The sequence below is a fragment of the Geotrypetes seraphini genome, chromosome 15, assembly GCF_902459505.1.
Source record: "Geotrypetes seraphini chromosome 15, aGeoSer1.1, whole genome shotgun sequence".
NCBI classification, from domain to species: Eukaryota; Metazoa; Chordata; class Amphibia; order Gymnophiona; family Dermophiidae; genus Geotrypetes; species Geotrypetes seraphini.
The window spans coordinates 32388571-32406452 of record NC_047098.1 but is presented as its reverse complement, the minus strand read 5'-3'; the positions used below and the strand labels follow the sequence as shown (position 1 = coordinate 32406452).

General features: G+C 39.4%; 1 protein-coding gene across 3 annotated transcripts in view; it reads right to left on the bottom strand.

Annotated features, from left to right (window-relative positions):
• Window positions 1-17882, bottom strand: part of FAM222B (family with sequence similarity 222 member B) — a 78105-nt gene that overhangs the window by 47115 nt on the left and 13108 nt on the right. Inside the window, exon 1 of one of the 3 annotated variants that reach the window (XM_033921271.1) lies at window positions 11665-11909. The exons of 1 other annotated variant lie outside the window; for it this stretch is intronic. The gene's annotated coding sequence lies outside the window, so the exon portion shown is untranslated. Of the gene's footprint in view, window positions 1-11479; window positions 11588-11664; window positions 11910-17882 lie in introns of those variants that run through there. One more of the 3 variants, XM_033921273.1, reaches the window with a different exon arrangement.

Sequence of the window (17882 nt, the reverse complement as noted above, 5' to 3'; positions counted from 1 at the left end):
CTTAAACTTAACCGTTGATTTTCTTTCCTCAAGTTCTCCAAACTGCTTATTCCCTGCTACTGTGTTTAAACTACTCATCTTGAGCACATTAAGAATCTGTAATTTATAAACATGCATTAACGAATAAAAATTCTAGTCGAATTATCTATAAATAGGAATATTAATTCTCCAGCAGGCATGGACTCAAGTATGAATGCTCTTAGATGGGAGACAAGGGGATTTACTCATTCAGAAGTTATGTTAACTGAAGGGGGGACTATTATGAGTTTTTCCGATATCCTCAAGACCACTTTTTGCTCACCCTACTGATTTTTTTTGTTCACCATCATCAATTGGCACATTATATTCATTCTTTACCAAATGATAGCCTTCAGTCACATTATGGTAAACAATTAAGGGCCTGATTAAAATTCCCATTCAATCTTGTAATTTAATCCGACCTCAAACTGAATAGGTAAAGGCAGAATAAAAAACCTATATCTGATTTACATACAAGGCTTATCCAGATATCTGATTAAGGGTGACTTTTCCGAGATGTTGGCGAGATCGGGACATGATTTGGGTGCTCCCTTGGTTGTTGATGTTGATCTTTCACATTATTGTTGCAGGTATACTAGGACATAGACAGCTTATATTGCTGATATGCATGAATTTCAATTTAGTCTTGCTCCAGGGTTACAAGCACTTTATATGAGCAATTTGATCCCTAATACAGTAGGGTCTCTTATCCATGGGAAATACTTTCCAAGACCTAACATGGTTAAGTGAAACTGCAAATAGCAAACATGCCATTATGAAGAGGTTTCTGAACATAAACACTGTGAACACTGATGCCCTCTGCTCTCTACCCTACCACACCTACAGCCCCCCACCCTAAACATAACTTCACCGGCAGCAAGCAGCATCTGCTCTGACGACACTTCATTATCCTGTGACCTGGATGTGATGTCAGAAGGGGGGGGAGCTCAGGCCGGCGTGAGCAGCAAGCAGTAGATGCTGCTCACTGCCAGTGAAAATCTGAGGATTTACACGGGGGGGGGGGGGGGTAGCATTCAGTGCTCAGGCAAACCATGGATACAGAATCAATACACAAGTGGGGGGTGGGGGGGCTGCTGTAATTGGGTAAAATGACAGGGTTCAAATATAACCTTTTTACATGTGATATGAAGCTGTTTGCCTATAAATTTCTTCCAGAAAAGAGTGCTTAGGGGCCTGCGCTGTCATGCGGTGGGGGTCACTTTTAGTGCAGCTGTAAAGGCCACATTTTCTATCTGTGCGATAACGGCCATGTGCTAATCTTCCCATTAGTGCACGAGTCTTTAACCACACATATTTTGTAGGCATTAAGGGTTCATGTGTTAACTACATGCCAGTTGGTAAGCATGTGGCAATGTAGTTGCTCTGATTAGTGCTGTGCATGCTCCAAAATTATTTTAGCGCACACAGATGCCACCCATAGTATATTTTATTTATTTAAATTTATTTTCCGCATATCCTACAATTCTATGTGGATTACAAATTATTCAGGTACTCAAGAATTTTTCCCTATCTGTCCTGGCGGGCTCACACCTGTTGTAAGTAATAGTAACATAGTAAATGACAGCAGATAAACATCTGAATAGTCTATCCAGTCTGCCCTGTAACTAAAAGGACACTTTAGTTACTTATCTAAAATTACTGGCCAAAATATACCCTTATCAATAGGAATTATTCTTGATAGCATTGCCTTATTAAATATCAGATAAAGGTTCTTGGGCCCCGAGTTGGCCATCGTTGGAAACAGGATGCTAAACTTGAAGGACCTTCGCTCTGTCCCAGTATGGGAACTCTTATGTTCTGAAGACTGTTTGTGAGAAAAGCAAAGAAAAAAATGCATTCTGCAAAGTGGGTGGGTGCAAGATGAACCACCAACCTTTTAGCAATGGCATATCCAATTACATAATTTAATGCTACTAGAATTGAGAGGAACAAATTTCACTTTTAAGCTTAGAAAATTATTTCTTTCCATTTGGGAAGCTTATATTCAATCTTTGGAATCCAATTATAAATTTAACAAATTCAAAATAAAGCTTTGTGCTTTAGGAGTCAAACACATTACTGGGAGATATGAGTTAAGCCTTCTGGTTTAGTGTGGCACTGAACTAAAGATTGGAAGGGTTGGGGGGTATTACAGAAAGAGATGTAATATTAAGCTTAATATTCTTTTGTTATGCTGAAAGTGCATTATACCTTTTTTCTTGTTCCTTCATCTGTTATTTTGTATATATATCTACCTCTCTATCTCTCTATATAAACAAAAATTCTAGTCGTTACAAATCTGGCTCTTAGATTTTTGAGCTGGCTTCTATTCTAAGAAATTTTGTTGAGCCCCGACTCAAGCCATTTGATTTAATGCAATACTACTAGCTATATCTGGCTCAGGAGATCCTCCCTTCACTGTAGATTATGCTACCCCACAATGGCGAAAGAAAGCAAGTGCTTAAAAGCACTTGCTTACTTTGACCACTGCAGAACAGCATGGCTTATGCTCCCGCAGATCACGCAAGATTCAAGTGGGAGACTTCAAATACATACTCTCCTTTAGCTGTGTGAACTTGGCATTGCTAGGAATTACTTCTTATACTCATGTCCTCCAATACTATCTCATATTGAGGATTCTTTGAAACATGAATAGACGTCTTTATGATTAGGCAAACAAATGAACAGCTACACCTCAGAAGAGCACCTTCTCTCTCTGTACCATACTAAAAAAAATAATCAATCCCATACGTATTGCTACCTTCCCCCTGCTACCACAATGCTACTTTCAACAAAGTAGCTTGTTTTAGAGCAGTGGTCTCAAACTCAAACCCTTTGCAGGGCCACATTTTGGATTTGTAGGTACTTGGAGGGCCTCAGAAAAAAAAATAGTTAATGTCTTATTAAAGAAATGACAATTTTGCATGAGGTAAAACTCGTTATAGTTTATAAATCTTTCCTTTTGGCTAACCCCCTCTTCTACGAAACTGCACTAGCAGTTTCTAGCACAGGGAAACGCACTGAATGGCCTGTGCTGCTCCTGACGCTCATAGCATCGGGAGCAGCGCAGGCCATTTTGCACTAGAAAGTTTTGAAGAGGGAGTAAGTTTTAATAATAATATTGTAATTTATAGCTAAAGAGACATATGATCAAGAAACTTTTATTTCACTTTTGTGATTATGATAAACATACCAAGGGCCTCAAAATAGTACCTGGCGGGCCGCATGTGGCCCCCCCCCCCCCCTCCAGGCCGTGAGTTTGAGACCACTGTTTTAGAGCAATCTATCTACCTTCCTGCATCTGACTGAAAATAAACAGGCATGCTAGAGACTTGAGAAAATCCTAGGGTGTAATCCTCTTGGTTTCTGCAAAGTTTGATGGACCATTATAAATTCAGCCATACCACCTCCTTCCTCCATCACAGAGAAAGATAACAAAAATAAAAAGAAGCCATGCTTTCCAAACACAGCACAGAAGCTGTCAGCTTAATTGTGTTGACATTATCAAACAGTCATTGCAATCAAAAGCCTACATAAAATGAAAAGCCTTAACCTTCAGGAAACTCAGATGGTGAAGGTCTAGAGTTTTGGCCCCATGCATTAAAGACCAATCATAGGTCCCAGTCAACTGCAACTCCCATAACAATAGTGACTGCTCTTAAGACTATCACACCAGGATCAAGTAAGAGGCCATCTCAGTTCAAAAAGTCATTAAGTGCTATCACTTGTTCCTCCATGTAATAGCAAGCCAAAAAATCCCTTCAAACCTAAAGAAATCCAGTTCAGAACTCTCGTCAAACAGTGATACTAACTGCCATGAAACTAATAGGCAGAACATTTAAAACACTGGGAAAAAGCTTCTTTAATAATCCTACAAGATGTAACCCTCTCTGACCCAATATGACCCATCTTATGCTCTTTTGTTTTAGTATGACATAGATCGAAAGAAAAGTAACTACAGAAAGAGCACACCTTTGACAATACTAACTTTCTGCATTATAGATCTAATGTAATATCAAACAATGTCACAAAGCTTTCCCTTTTCCACATTTGACTCTCTATGTGCACCATATTTCTTCACCTCTCTCTCAAATAAATCAAGTACGAATGCTCCGAGCTCTACCCCACAGTAAGCCTAAACAGCTAAAATATTTCAGAAAAGCAATATTTAATTCCTATTCATATAATTTATATGAATTGAACTTAGCTCATGTCTAATGCTCATATCAACAAGACTAGACTTAAAAAGTTAATTGGTGCTATATTCATACAATTAATGCTTGACCTTCAAATCAGAAAGCGTCACAGTTGAAATTCTGTGTACAAATGAAGGCCTGTCCTGGAATCGCTCAAAGGCATCACTATTAACACTGTGCACTCCCATGCTAAGAACCTGGATATAATTCCTAGCTCAGATTTTTCATTTCCAGGCTGGCCAGGATTGGGGATCTGCATGGTTCCAGTTGTTATTTAGAAGCCTGCGTTCAGTGTCAGATTTAGGGCCCAAAATTACACAGTGCCAGGAGCAGTCCTGGTGTGTGGTACCTGACTAAAGACTGTTTTGGAATATCTAGGATGTAAATTAGGGGAACACACTCCTTCTGCACAGGTAGGTGCAATGAATTTTCATGGTGCTGTAGCTCATGAAAAGCTGTCTCCAACTGAGCTGGATGTGCAAAATGAGCACTGGGAAATTGCTTAGCAAAAAATTAAAACGCCCACATAGCAAAATGGACGTCTCTAGGAGTGGTCTCTGCTCTTCATTTTGCCACCACCATACATTTTAATTGAGCTTCTCAGCAACACACTCCCTAACAAGCCACACTATGCAGCTGTACATTTAGAAAGCAGAGTTATGGTCCTCACAAAGAACAAACCAGCAAAGGACATGTTGAGGATTAAATTGATTGAAATGTAATTTGCCTAGCAACCATTCATTAAGCAGAGTTCAGAATCAGGCCAGCAGTCCATTCCATCTCCTTATCTGTGCAGTAAACAGATAACAGTATCCACTGTCTTTTTGAGACACTGGGTAGCTTCCTCTAAAGTTCAACCTCCTCTCAGTAACTCTTAAAAGAAAAACAACCCTCTGTACATGTCCAACACACTCAGGACCTGGGATTTAGCACTAATTATTACATTTCAAGCTATTACTCCATGCTTCCATCCTCATAGTTCAATTGTACGAGCCCATCCTATCTAAGTGTGGGCACAGTAAAACCAGTCTAATCCCAAACTGTTACCGAGACTGAAAAAAAGTAAAATTAATGTGCACCCATATGACCTCTGAGAACAGATCCCTCTCTGAAAAGAGAAGCCTGGTCCCACAGACAGTATGAATAGCTGTTAGTCAACTGACCACAGAAAAAGGAAGATGCAAGGGACTGGAGGCACCTCCTAGGTCACAGATGTCCGAGTCAATACAGGACTTTTGATTAATTGCTGTAGCTATTATATTATGCGCTAGCATCCACACTACCTTGACCTAGTTCGCTTTTCTAACTCTGTTCTCCTCTCACCAACTTTCACATTTGACCACTCCTGCATCAGTCTCTTCCATTTAACCACCTTTAGTGAAGTCCAAGTTACTGTCTCCTGCTCCTATGGCTTTGCATTCTAGTTTCATCCTGTAATTAAGCCCAGTTCTTCATATCTGTACATATAATTTGCTTTGAATTTAGCCACTCATCTATTTATTGTCTTTGTACTAACCACCTTGTCCTGTCTAAATATAGTATGTCTCAAGTTTACTTGCCCTCTTAGCTAGTTATCAATATGTTTTATTGTACTGTATGAAAACAAAAACTGTGGATACAGATGTTTTGGAGATAATTTATTAAACACTGACATATAACCCATAAAAATTCAATTAAAAAAGTACAATTCAATTAAAAAATCCAGACGGACCCTACACGGTCCGTGTTTTGGCGAACACTCCTTCCTCAGGGGTCCAATGGTTTGCAACCTCACATATAAAGAATTGGACTGAAAACAGTCTATTGTCTATTGTGTAGAGTACGGTTGGATTTTTATCACAGTATTTTTTATCATTGTACTTTTTTAATTGAATTTTTATGGTTTTATATGTCGGTGTTTAATAAATTATCTCCAGATCATCTGTATCCACAGTTTTTGTTTTCATCGGTGGATTGTTTTCACTGTGAATCATTGGGTCTCCCCATTTTTCTTTATTGTACTGTATGAACATTATCATCTTATCTATGTTATTTGCATGTTCTAATGCATGCTTTTTTTCATTTATATTGTGCCTACATCATGAGTATCATCATTTGTGTTATATGAATTTTCTTTCATACTACCTATTATGGTGTATCAATATTCTGACATTTATCATTTGTTAACTGTTTTACAGCCTGTTATATGTTTATATTTTTGGATACTGTATCATGTTAGTCCTATTACAAATATTCAATTTGTCATCTCTAAGTTTACTCATTGATTGTATTTATACTTATATTTTGTCATTTTACTATTGTTATGCTGTAGCTGCTATATACCAACTCAGGTGAATCTCTTCAAAAAGACAATTAACACATCCCAATAAATATATTTAAAATATTTGTAATTTACCTCATACCTTTTCTAGACGCGAGTTACATTTTATGCCAATGGTCTCCCATATCTGCAATAAATGTATCTCCAAGAATAAAATCTCAAATTTTAGCCTACTTGAACATCGACCTTAACACAACCAAGGTAAAACTACGTCTCATTCTTTCCGAATCAAATTTCCTCTTTCTTTCCATCTCTCTGGATAACACTATCATCCTCCCAGATCTTTTAGTCTACAACCTTAGAATCATCTTCAGTTCTTTTCGCCTTTTCAATACACATCCAACCACCACTCACATGTCATCACCATCAAAAATCCATTCCTTCCTTTCCAAACACATTAACCAAAACCTTTAACCACTCATCACTAGCCACTTAAACTACTGCAACCTGCTTCTCAAAGTTCTTGCACTGAATCATCTCTCTCCACTACAGTCTATTTCAAAATTCTGTTGTGCAGACTTTCTTTCTCCAATACTAGTATGACTGTATACATTTTTAGTTGCAACATTGACTCCCCATCATTTGTACATATAGTTCAAGCTTAGAGAAGCTCAAAGCAGCCCAGTAGTTAAAGCAGCAGACTGAGAACGTGACTCAAATTCTGTCTCCCATGCATGCTCCTTGTGACATTTGTCAATCAACTCGCTCTGTACTGCCCCAGGTATAAACTTTTGATCGTTAAATAACCTTGGTCAGGGACCTCCAAATGTACCTGAATATATAACTTTACTTGCTGTTCTAAAGTCACATTCAAGAAATCAAAATTCATATCAAACCTAAGGTGCATTCACGCTACAGCTCATCACCTCTATCTTCTCCAATAGCCCTCTTTGTGAACTCCAATGATCAAACAAGTCTCTTTTACCTGTGCTTAACACTGTCGCCACACTTTCCATCTTGCTACAACATGTATCTTTATATAGCCATCCTAAGTTGGTGCAACAAACTCCCTACTAGGTCATGTTAAAGTCCCATTTAACCCACCTTTCTCCTGGGAAGGATGCTTTTAAATCAAACCCTCTCTCTTATCCCTTTATTGCTGATTGTATTCATGTTCTCTAAATTTCATGAAGTCTTATTTTCTCAACTAGAACACAACTCCATAATGTAGAACTTATTTTATGTTTATCTATATAGTGATGCATGAATCTAGTTACATTGCACTCTCTTAATAGCACTCTCCTAACAGCATTAGCTAGGTTTTGCTCTCTATCCCAGGAAAGCAGACTATATATATATATATACACACACAGACTGATAAAGAAAGCAACCAGACCTTAACTTCAGGGTTACTAGGGGTTGAATGCTGATTGTACGCACCTAAAAAGCAGAAACGATTTGTACACAGGTGTTAATTCATACTGGAGACATAGCCTTAAACTGTAAGCTGATGAGCCAATTCCACGCAATGCAAAGTAAGAGGATCACTCCTGCCTATGCAGTCTCGCTGAAAAAAATGGCTGCCGAATCTTGTGGCAGCCTCGTGAGGCCATGTTTTTTCAGCGAGACTGCACGGGCAGGAGAGCAAGAGGATAGCTCTCTCCCCGACTCACCCCGCTGGACTGCCAGAGTCTAAGGTAGGCCCATGCGGAGGCCTGCACTGGTTCCAAGAGGGTGGGAGAGATGGGGCAAGTGGTGATTGCACAGCTGGTAGACAGCTGGGACAGGACTGACACCTCATCTCAGAGGATGGAGGAATCACTTCCGTCCTGACTCATTACTGGATCACCAGGATTTAAGGTGGACCTGGGAAGAGGCCAGCACTGGGGTCAGGAGGGGGAGATGACTACAAATTGAGACACCTACTTTTGAACCACTTTTTTGGCCCAAAATTCTTGGTTTATATTTGAGTATATATGTTAAACTTGTGTAGCCGAACAAAACTGAAAGCACACATTAGCAGCTGCTCTTCTGCGCCTAAATATGAGTCTCTCAAACATTTTAAGCAGAAAATTTGTACAAGGCTCATTTATGATGCAGAAAACCAAATGCTGATATGTGCTGGCACTTTTGTTTTAGGTTTGGACATGCACAAAAGAAGCCACATTTACTCAAAACCTTGTGTGCATGCATCTGGCATACTCTCCTTACTTTAGCAGGGCATAAAATTTGCATGCAATTTGCTTTCTGCATGTTGTGGTATTACGCTCACAGTAGAATTCACACATTCAAGACATCCATGTGCGGCTCTACCATGAGCCTTTCTGAATCTCCCTAAGTGATCCCAAAATTTGAATCCACATAATCCTCCATTGAAAAGTATAATGAGGTATATACACAAACCTCAAAACAAGTATACAGGTTTTGCACACTATTTGCACAGATGGTGGAGCTTTGTTATTTGGAACTGAGAGTAATCAATTTATGCCTAGTTTAAAATTTTTTTATTTTATTTTATTTAAGATAATGTTCTGGATGCAAAAATCGGGCCACCAGCTGAAGTAGTGGCTTGGGAACAGAAGCATAAATATGCAAGTGCAAGATAAACAATGTGCAAGTAAAGTAAGAATACCAAGCACCAGAGAATTTGTACCAACAGTAAGTTAAATAAGTGCAGAACTCAAGCCACAGCACCACTGTACTATGTACATTACTAATCCATAGTTAAAATGACCTCCAGAAAGTACATTTCTCATTGAAACCCGATCTGTGTAACTTAATATTTACCAATGTAACAAAAAAAGATACAGAACAGCATTTTGCAGTGAAGTCAGTCTTGCCAGTTACTGACTAATCAACAGGAACTAAACCTGCTCTTGCACATTTAGCTGGAAACACTCTGTTATTGCAACTTTATAGTCAGCACAGCAATTCATCTGGCATACATGCACCAGCTGGCTCCCACATATCCCTTTTACAGTTTTATTTAAAGGACAATTCAGGAAATGTTTCCCTTAACCTTTTTCAGCCATAATCTGGTAAGGGTCTTCTCACCCCCTACACATACACTGAGAGGCCAATGCAGAAAGCTACTGCGATCATAAGTGTGCAGTTACCAAGAGAGGTGTGTGTTAATGGGTGCAAAATGCAGGAAGGGGCTCAGTACATGAATTAACCATGCAGTACCCATGGATGCACAGAATATTAAAATATATGGTAATGAGGCTATTAGGTATTCCATTGTAATACAACAGCAACTTATTTCTAGTTCAACCAGATGCGTGCAGCACTGTATATTAAACACACCAGAGACTAACCCTGCCTGATAGAGATTTAACCATATGACTAAAGTGAGAAATTCACCTCCAGCTCCAAAGATTAGTCTAGAGCAGTGGTCTCAAACTCAAACCCTTTTCAGGGCCACATTTTGAATTTGTAGGTACTTGGAGGACCTCAGAAAAAAATAGTTAATGTCTTATTAAAGAAATGACAATTCTGCATGAGGTAAAACTCTTTATAGTTTATAAATCTTTCCTTTTAGCTAAATGATAATAATATTGTAATTTATAGCTAAAGAGACATATGATCAAGAAACTATTTTGTTTTACTTTTGTGACTGTGATAAACATACTGAGGGCCTCAAAATAGTACCTGGCAGGCCGCATGTGGCCCCTGGGCCACGAGTTTGAGACTACTGATCTAGAGGACTTTATTCCAGTTTCTAGAATTTACTGCCAGTTGGTTTTTTTTTTCTGTAATCATAACAAGTATCTGCAACTTTAAGAGGCAGGAACAGAATTTAACAGTAGCTTCATTATGCTCATGCCTGAAGAAAATAAAAAGTACCAGAATATATATGCGCATGTTGTTCTGCTCATATTAGCCTTGTGAAAATTTATGTGTGTGAATTTTTTTTTTGCTCATATTTATGCACAGAACAAGGCACCGTGCTTTTCTTCAGATTTGCACAGTGAAGGCACCCTTACTATAGAACTTTTGTGTTCATGTGTCCAGCAGGCTTTCCCTAATTAGCACACAAATTCTGTGCACTTTGAATTTGCATCTCATTAGCTTTCTGCATCACCATGGAATATTTTCTCACTAATATCATGGCAGGACTCTGCACTCAGCCATAAGTGCATGACCTACCACATGGCTTTCTGCATTCATTGACCTCAGAATAACAAAAAGGGCCTTAGCAAGTCAGGCCCCACATATTTTTTTGATATAACATTCTGTTTATAGGTCACAATTACTACTTTTTTCTGGAGTTCAAAAGTAAAGCAATTCCATGCCATCTCCTTTGCTACTTTTACAAGCTTCAGTTGTCAAATCCAAACAAACACAAGATAGCAATAGAAGATATATTTAAAATATGGGTGAACTGAATATTATGCAGTTCATTAAAAATAAAGTAAATTATATTTAGCTATAAAACCGATATTCTAAAATGCATGCTACAAACCATTTAACTATCTGATTGGGGGCGGAGATTGTTTTATCACGGAAGTAAATAAAATCACAACACTTATCTCTGAACGAAAAATGCTATCTTTTGTTAAAAGGCAAGAGCAGGGCATTCCATCAAACGTAAAGACACCATTGAGGGTAGGAGGCTGGATGACCACAGATTCCGACCGATTTAAGAACTGTTAAAATACAAATCTTATTTGCAAAAACTTAGTACAAACAGCAATGCAGGTTTAGGCATACTACTAAAACTAGTGAGAACCTAACGCTTGATTTATGTGGTAGGTCACTTTACTTCAAATGTCACCAAGATAAAGATCCCTTTCGATGAATGGGCAAACATCACGCGGATAGCACAAAATTACAACAAACGAGATCTGCAAGACAAGGGAGGGCGAGCGCTAATATACTAACCGCAAAACTAATGGCTATTTTTGTACTGCATTTTCAGTAGTGTCCTTTCACAGAGAGATGAAAAGGCATATTAATAAAAATCGATCATAGCTGTCGCCTATCACTTCTTACTAAAACCTACTTGCAATCAAAGCAGAGGATCACAGTACAAATATAAAGCAATAAGGTAATGAAGAGCTGCAGTAACCGCCTCTCCTAGAAAGTATTTCAATCCAGCTTCCTGCAAGCAAAGCCAAACCAGTTTGAGCAAACTCAGGCCAGGTGCACTTCTTAAATGCTCCCCACATCAAGAAGCCGCAGCCTTACCGAGCCTGGGGAAAATAAAGCTGCAACTGCTCCCTAGCAGCGCAGCGGCCTGGTGCGCCTGTGCGGGCGGGCGGAGGACTCCGGCGGCGGCTGCATGGGCTCTCCTCGCACTCTTTCATCCTCTTTGCAAACTCAGCTCACATCGAACAGTACACAAGCCGGAAACTGTTCCCGCCCTCCCCGGGTCCTGATAGACACTTTCGTCCAACCAATGGCTGTGAAGAGTCGAACAGGACCGCTTCTGCAGCAACCAACCGGAGGTAACCAGAAGACAGCTACCCGCTCTCCATTGGCCAGCGGAAACCGGATGCGCTAGTGACATCACCTCTTTGTTAGGGCTCCACCGGATTCAGTGACACCGGTCGAAGGAAGCAGCCGGCTCCATACTCATACATGCTGCTATCAAGTCTCGCTAGCGCCATCCTCGGCGTTCAAAACTATCAATCATATACCAAGTCTTGACCGGCGGCGTTAAACCAGCCTTTCCGTAAGAGAGACTCAAATAGGGTGCAGGACCTTCCATTATTACCTCAGAATGGACTTGTCAATAAATGGGGCAGAACACTTTCTGCGTCAAACTCGATACTTCATCTATACTAGGAAATTGCAACTTTTCGTGCAAATTCATGAGGCCGTACAGCGCAGCCATTTTAGAAAACATAGCTAGACGTAGGCACCCGACTCTGGCTGTAGGCAGCCTCGAAAATGCACCATTTTACCAAAGCCAATTCGAAAGGAGAATTAGAATACAACTCTTCAATCTCCTATCGTAAAGATGAACTTTGAGCACGAAGAAAACGCGAGTTCCTAACCATGGATTGTAGGGTTTTTGACCTCTGTGCCTTTTACAAGCCGAGTCACAAGGCGAAGATACAGAACCATATAAATACCGGATAGCGGCATCAATCGTATCAGCTAAAATGTGAGCAGAACCTCGGAAACAGGAAGGCCATCTATCCATTCCTGTGCACTCCCTTACTGCTAACAAAATGTTAGTAGTGAAATGTAGACTGTGGTCATGGTGAAAAGTACACCGCAAACATCAGACACCCATGAAGAGATATGAGCAGTACATTAATTCACTTTCACAGTATGCACTATAATTCCAGTCATATTTAGAACAGACTGCTCAGGAAAGCCATAAAGTCCTCTTAAACTCCTAATTTAATTCGTCTCCAACCTGCCCCTATCAATTCTTTTCAAACATGTTTTAAAGGCAGGAAAGTGGAAACATTCTCTTAAAACTACAACTGTTCCAGCCTTCACCTCTAAACAGTGCAATTAGTTCAGGTCCATCTTCCAAACCGCTCAGTTAAGTGAAAGGCCAACCATAACACACTGCTGATGTTAGAAACACATATAATAAAATGTTTCATACAATTCTGCAAAACATATTATTCTTTCACAAATCTAAATATATTTCATTGATCCTATGTACAAAATAAAAGTTCATGAAATGCTGAATTCTGCTCTCAGGTCTCATTTCTTCCCTATATTCCTCCTTAGTCATTGTGCCCCAGCCCAGGTCTCGTGTTGTTCATACCTTTTGTTTCTTTACCTATTTCCAGATCACTCGCTCAGATATTATCAAATTCCACCTCAAAAACATGTTTTTGAAGACTTCTGAAAGAATCCCAGTCAATAGCTCCCTCAATACAGAGAATACTACAAATTGTTTCATGTATTCTATCCCTTTCACATCTATCTATCTTAAGAATATAAGCAATACCATGCTAAGTCAGACCAAAAGTCCATGGAGCCCAGTATCCTTAAACAAAAAAGGGCAAAAATGCTAACTAGAAGTTAAGAGAAAACAAGCCAAAATGGGATAAAACACACTGTATCCTGATCAACTCAAATTTATCGTAGAAATGGAACGCGATTGTAGCTGTAGCTTCTTGAGATTAGCAATACCCATATTGCTTTGCACTGTTTTCTTGTTATATAACAAGAATTATATGAGGGTTGATTCATAAGTTATGGGAATTATTTCTTTTCCTCTCAAAATATAAAAGCGAGTGACATGTATGAAAAGTTCTCAGCCCAACCAACTTCCTAAATTCTTAGCGTTACTTTGCCACTATAGCTGACAAAAGTGTTATTTTATTTTGCAAAGTGCCAATTTGCAGAATCGTAATGCTATGTTTTGACAGTTTCAGATCATTGATTGAACCATGTCAATGAAAAGTGTGGAACTCCATGCCATCATGAAGATCCTATTCCTGCAGAAGAAAACTCCAAAGGAAATCCATGAATGTATGATGCAAACAATGAGTGACAAATGCCCATCATACTCCACAGTGAAGAAGTGATGTGCAAACTTTCAGCGTGGAGATTTTGAAACCAAAGATGCAGCAAGGTCTGGAAGGCCTCAAATGGTGTCAGATCCTGAAATTGACCATGTCCATGACCTTACTTTGGTAGATCAGCAAATATAGGCTAAAACAATTGTTGAGCCACTACAGATATCCAGGGAACATGTTGGGTGTATAATCTATGAGCAGCTGGGTATGTAGAAGCTGTCAGCCAAATGGGTATCCAAATGTTTGAATGCTAACAATGTCGAGTGGACACTACCAAGTTGATTTTGCAGCATTTTCAGCAAGCTGGTGCTAACTTTTTGGAATGACTAGTTACTGTTGATGAAACATGGTTACACCACTATGATCCTGAGACAAAACAACAGGCACTCAAGTTCGCCAAGGAAATTTAAGACTCAAAAGTAAGCAGAAAAGGTCATGGCCACAGTTTGGGGATCAGGAAGGTGATGTAATGACTGACTATCTTCCAAGGAGTTCTCTTTTTGCAAGATAATGTACCTACTCACAAGGCTGGCAAACAATGGATGTTTTGATGCAGTTGGAGTTTCAGTGCATAGACCATCCACCCTACTAATCAGATCATGCTCCATCTGACTATTTTCTGTTTCCAAACCTTAAAAAGAGTTTGAAATGGTTACAATTTTTGAGTGATTCAGAGGTGATTGCAGCAGCAGAGCAATTATTTCAATGACCAGAAATTGGAGTATTTTTTTGGAAGGGTGAATATGTAGAATAACTTGTAAGTTTCATGGCTCCATGTCATTCCCTTCTTGATTGGGCTGAGAACTTTTCCACTCCACCCTCCCCTCGTACTTCTTACTGTTGCCATTAGATGAGAGATGAGTGCAATGGTCTTTGGTAGTGAAGAAGCAAAAAAAAAAAAAGACATTTTAAATCGTTTTATTAAAAATCAAGTAATAAATGTAGCCGTTTCACTAAACCAAGCACACAATCAACTTGATAGTATGTTTAACTGTTAACATTCTTCAAAGTAGCCTCCCATCCCCAACGCTGTAAACAACTGGCTGTAGGATTATATTATTGTGCAACAGTTGTACATTGTATGCCATAAAAAAATGTTTTCAAATATCATGTTTTTTTTGCTTTTCCCCTACCAGAGACCACTACACTCATCTCTTCTGGTGGCAACATCAAGAAGTACATATCACACATTTTCAAATGTATATATTAGATTTCCAGTGTAAGCATATTTTCAAAAGCAAAAAAATAGTTACCATGACTTATGAATCAACCCTCGTATATTGTCTCAAACACAGACCATGTTGGGTTCTACTTACATCACTCCACACAGACCATGTTGGGTCCTACTTACATCACTCCAAATCATCTATCAATTAAATTTATGGTGCCCCCCCCCCCCGTTCTAATACTATTCTCTATTAATCTGCTTTGCACCACTCAATTTCCTAAGCCTCTAACTAGCATATCTGTTCTCAGTTATCTCAGCAGCACTAATCTATTAATATTCCTTTCATAAAGGAACCATTCATATCCTTTATCATAAGCTGTCCTTATTTATACAGTATATATCTAACTCTTATTTAATATACAAGATGGGGGGGATTAGAACTGCACACAGTAAAAAGAGATTGTTGCAGGTGGTCACTGCGAGCAGTATGCACATGTTACTGGCCATGGGATGCAGAAAGGGGTTCACAGCCGGAGTTAACTCACATGGTTCCCTATGGGGGCACATATTAAAATGAATGGCGATGAGGCCATTAGGTATTCCTCCACAATTCACAGAAGTAAACAGATTTTAATTAGCACACAACATAAGAAATTCATCATCGGGTTCATGGCAGCATAGAAGGGCTAGTCATGAGGATTTAATGCTGTTTTGGTTCAGCTACCATAGCAAGTATCTGTGACTTTAAAAGATAAAACCTAAGTAACAGTAGTACATAAAGAAAGTAGCTTCATTCTGTGCATATTCAAACCAAATAAAAGTAGCAGCACACATTTATGTATGTTGCTCTGTGCATAAATATCAGCTTTGCAAAAGTTTTAGTTGCAAGAAATGTTTGTGAGGCTAATATTTATGCACAGATTTTCCAGTTCATGTGCAGACACGTGCTGGCACTTTCACTGTTTTTGGGACATGCACACAGTGAGGAAAGTAAAACAGACGCAGACCTTGATAAAAGCAACCATAGTCTTTATTATTACATAGAAAGTCCCAGGGATAAAAAACTGATGACCGACATGGCCATGTTTCGCCGTATACAGGCTGTGTCAGAGGCAATGAAACCAACCAACGTAAAACACAAGCTTCACCAAATTGGCTTAAAATGATCCTTCTTCTTATATTTCTCACTTGTGCTGCTCATACATAACCAATTTGCAATCACAAGATGGATCTGTGCCTGCTACAATACCAATTGGTTTTTATTCAAGCCCCTGATGCAGCCCTTGAGGGTGTGAAAACGGCCATGTCGGGCTGGTAGAGAGAGCTATGTTTATTCATCTAATTATAAATACATTTTATATTTTTTGTCCTTTTGGTCTACTCCGCATTTTTTCCTGTTCTGGTGAACAATTTGGGGCAGGAACTCTGTCACTTTTGCCCCCACCGATGGTGGGGGTGGGGGGTCCAGCCTGTCAGAACCAGTCTTGGCAGTGACAACCCCAAGAGACCCCCCTTCTCTTAAAAAGAGTGGAGTTCCAGTCAAAAATACTGTTGCATTTTCAGAAGAAACCCTAACTCTGATTTCAGGCCAGTTTCGGTGCCAACCAAAACTGAAATTTGGTTCGGCCTCAATTTTTCTCCTCAGAGCTTTCCCCAGGACTATTTCAATGGACATGCCACATGGCTGATTTTACTAACCACCCAGAAAATTTTACTTTATAACAATGTGTAGTACTTTCCTGTCCCGACCTGCCTACCTTTTCATGCCACCCAGCTGGCAAAAATTTCCAGGAAAAATGCTGCAGCTATATAAATTAATAGTGCCATTTAACAAAGCAAGTTCACTGAAAGACAGCATAATACATTTTTAGTGAAAAATAAACTCTTGCCAATTCATAAAGTTATGTTAGCCTCTGATAAAAAACAAAACCAAAGATCATAGCAATGATTTAACAAATTTATGCGAGACACTTTCCAGCAGTCACCTTTTGTTGTTACCCTCTATTTTACATCTATGGAAGAAAGGCAGGAGAGGAGATATATGATAAAGACGGTAAAATTATGGTCATACCTGTTAATTTTCTTTCCTTTAGAAGCAGCAGATGAATCCAGAGACTAGTGGGTATAGCTCACATCGACCAGCAGGTGGAGATAGAGAACTGATTAACAGTTGGCCTTAAAGGCTGGTGTTCCTTCAGTTAATTCAGTTATGCACTTTGCCCAAGCATCCCGAAAGGAGAATGAGCAGCCACAAACTCCATTCCAGTAACAAATTTGTCTTTCTCTTCTGAATCCCATTGATATTTTCTCTCTTTTTTTATTTTAATTGAATTGATACATATTTTTTTTTTTTTTTTTTTCAGTCATGAAAGAATACACTTACCAACTATAGCCCCGGCTACCCTAACGACCTAAACACCCTACACCCAGCCCGTGCATATGGGGAGGGGCTCTGGATTCATCTGCTGCTTCTAAAGGAAAGAAAATTAACAGGTATGACCATAATTTTACCTTCCATAGCAAAGCAGCAGATGAATCCAGAGACTAGTGGGATGTAGCAAAGCAAACTCAAACTGGGTGGGACGCCAATGCCGCCTCTGCCAGCACTGCTGCGCCAAAACTCGCCTCTGAACGGGCCGCTACATCTAACCGATAATGCTTTGAAAAAGTATTCCCTGACGACCAAGTGGCCGCCCGGCAAATCTCCTCTAATGACATCCCCCCGGACTCCGCCCAAGATGTAGCCA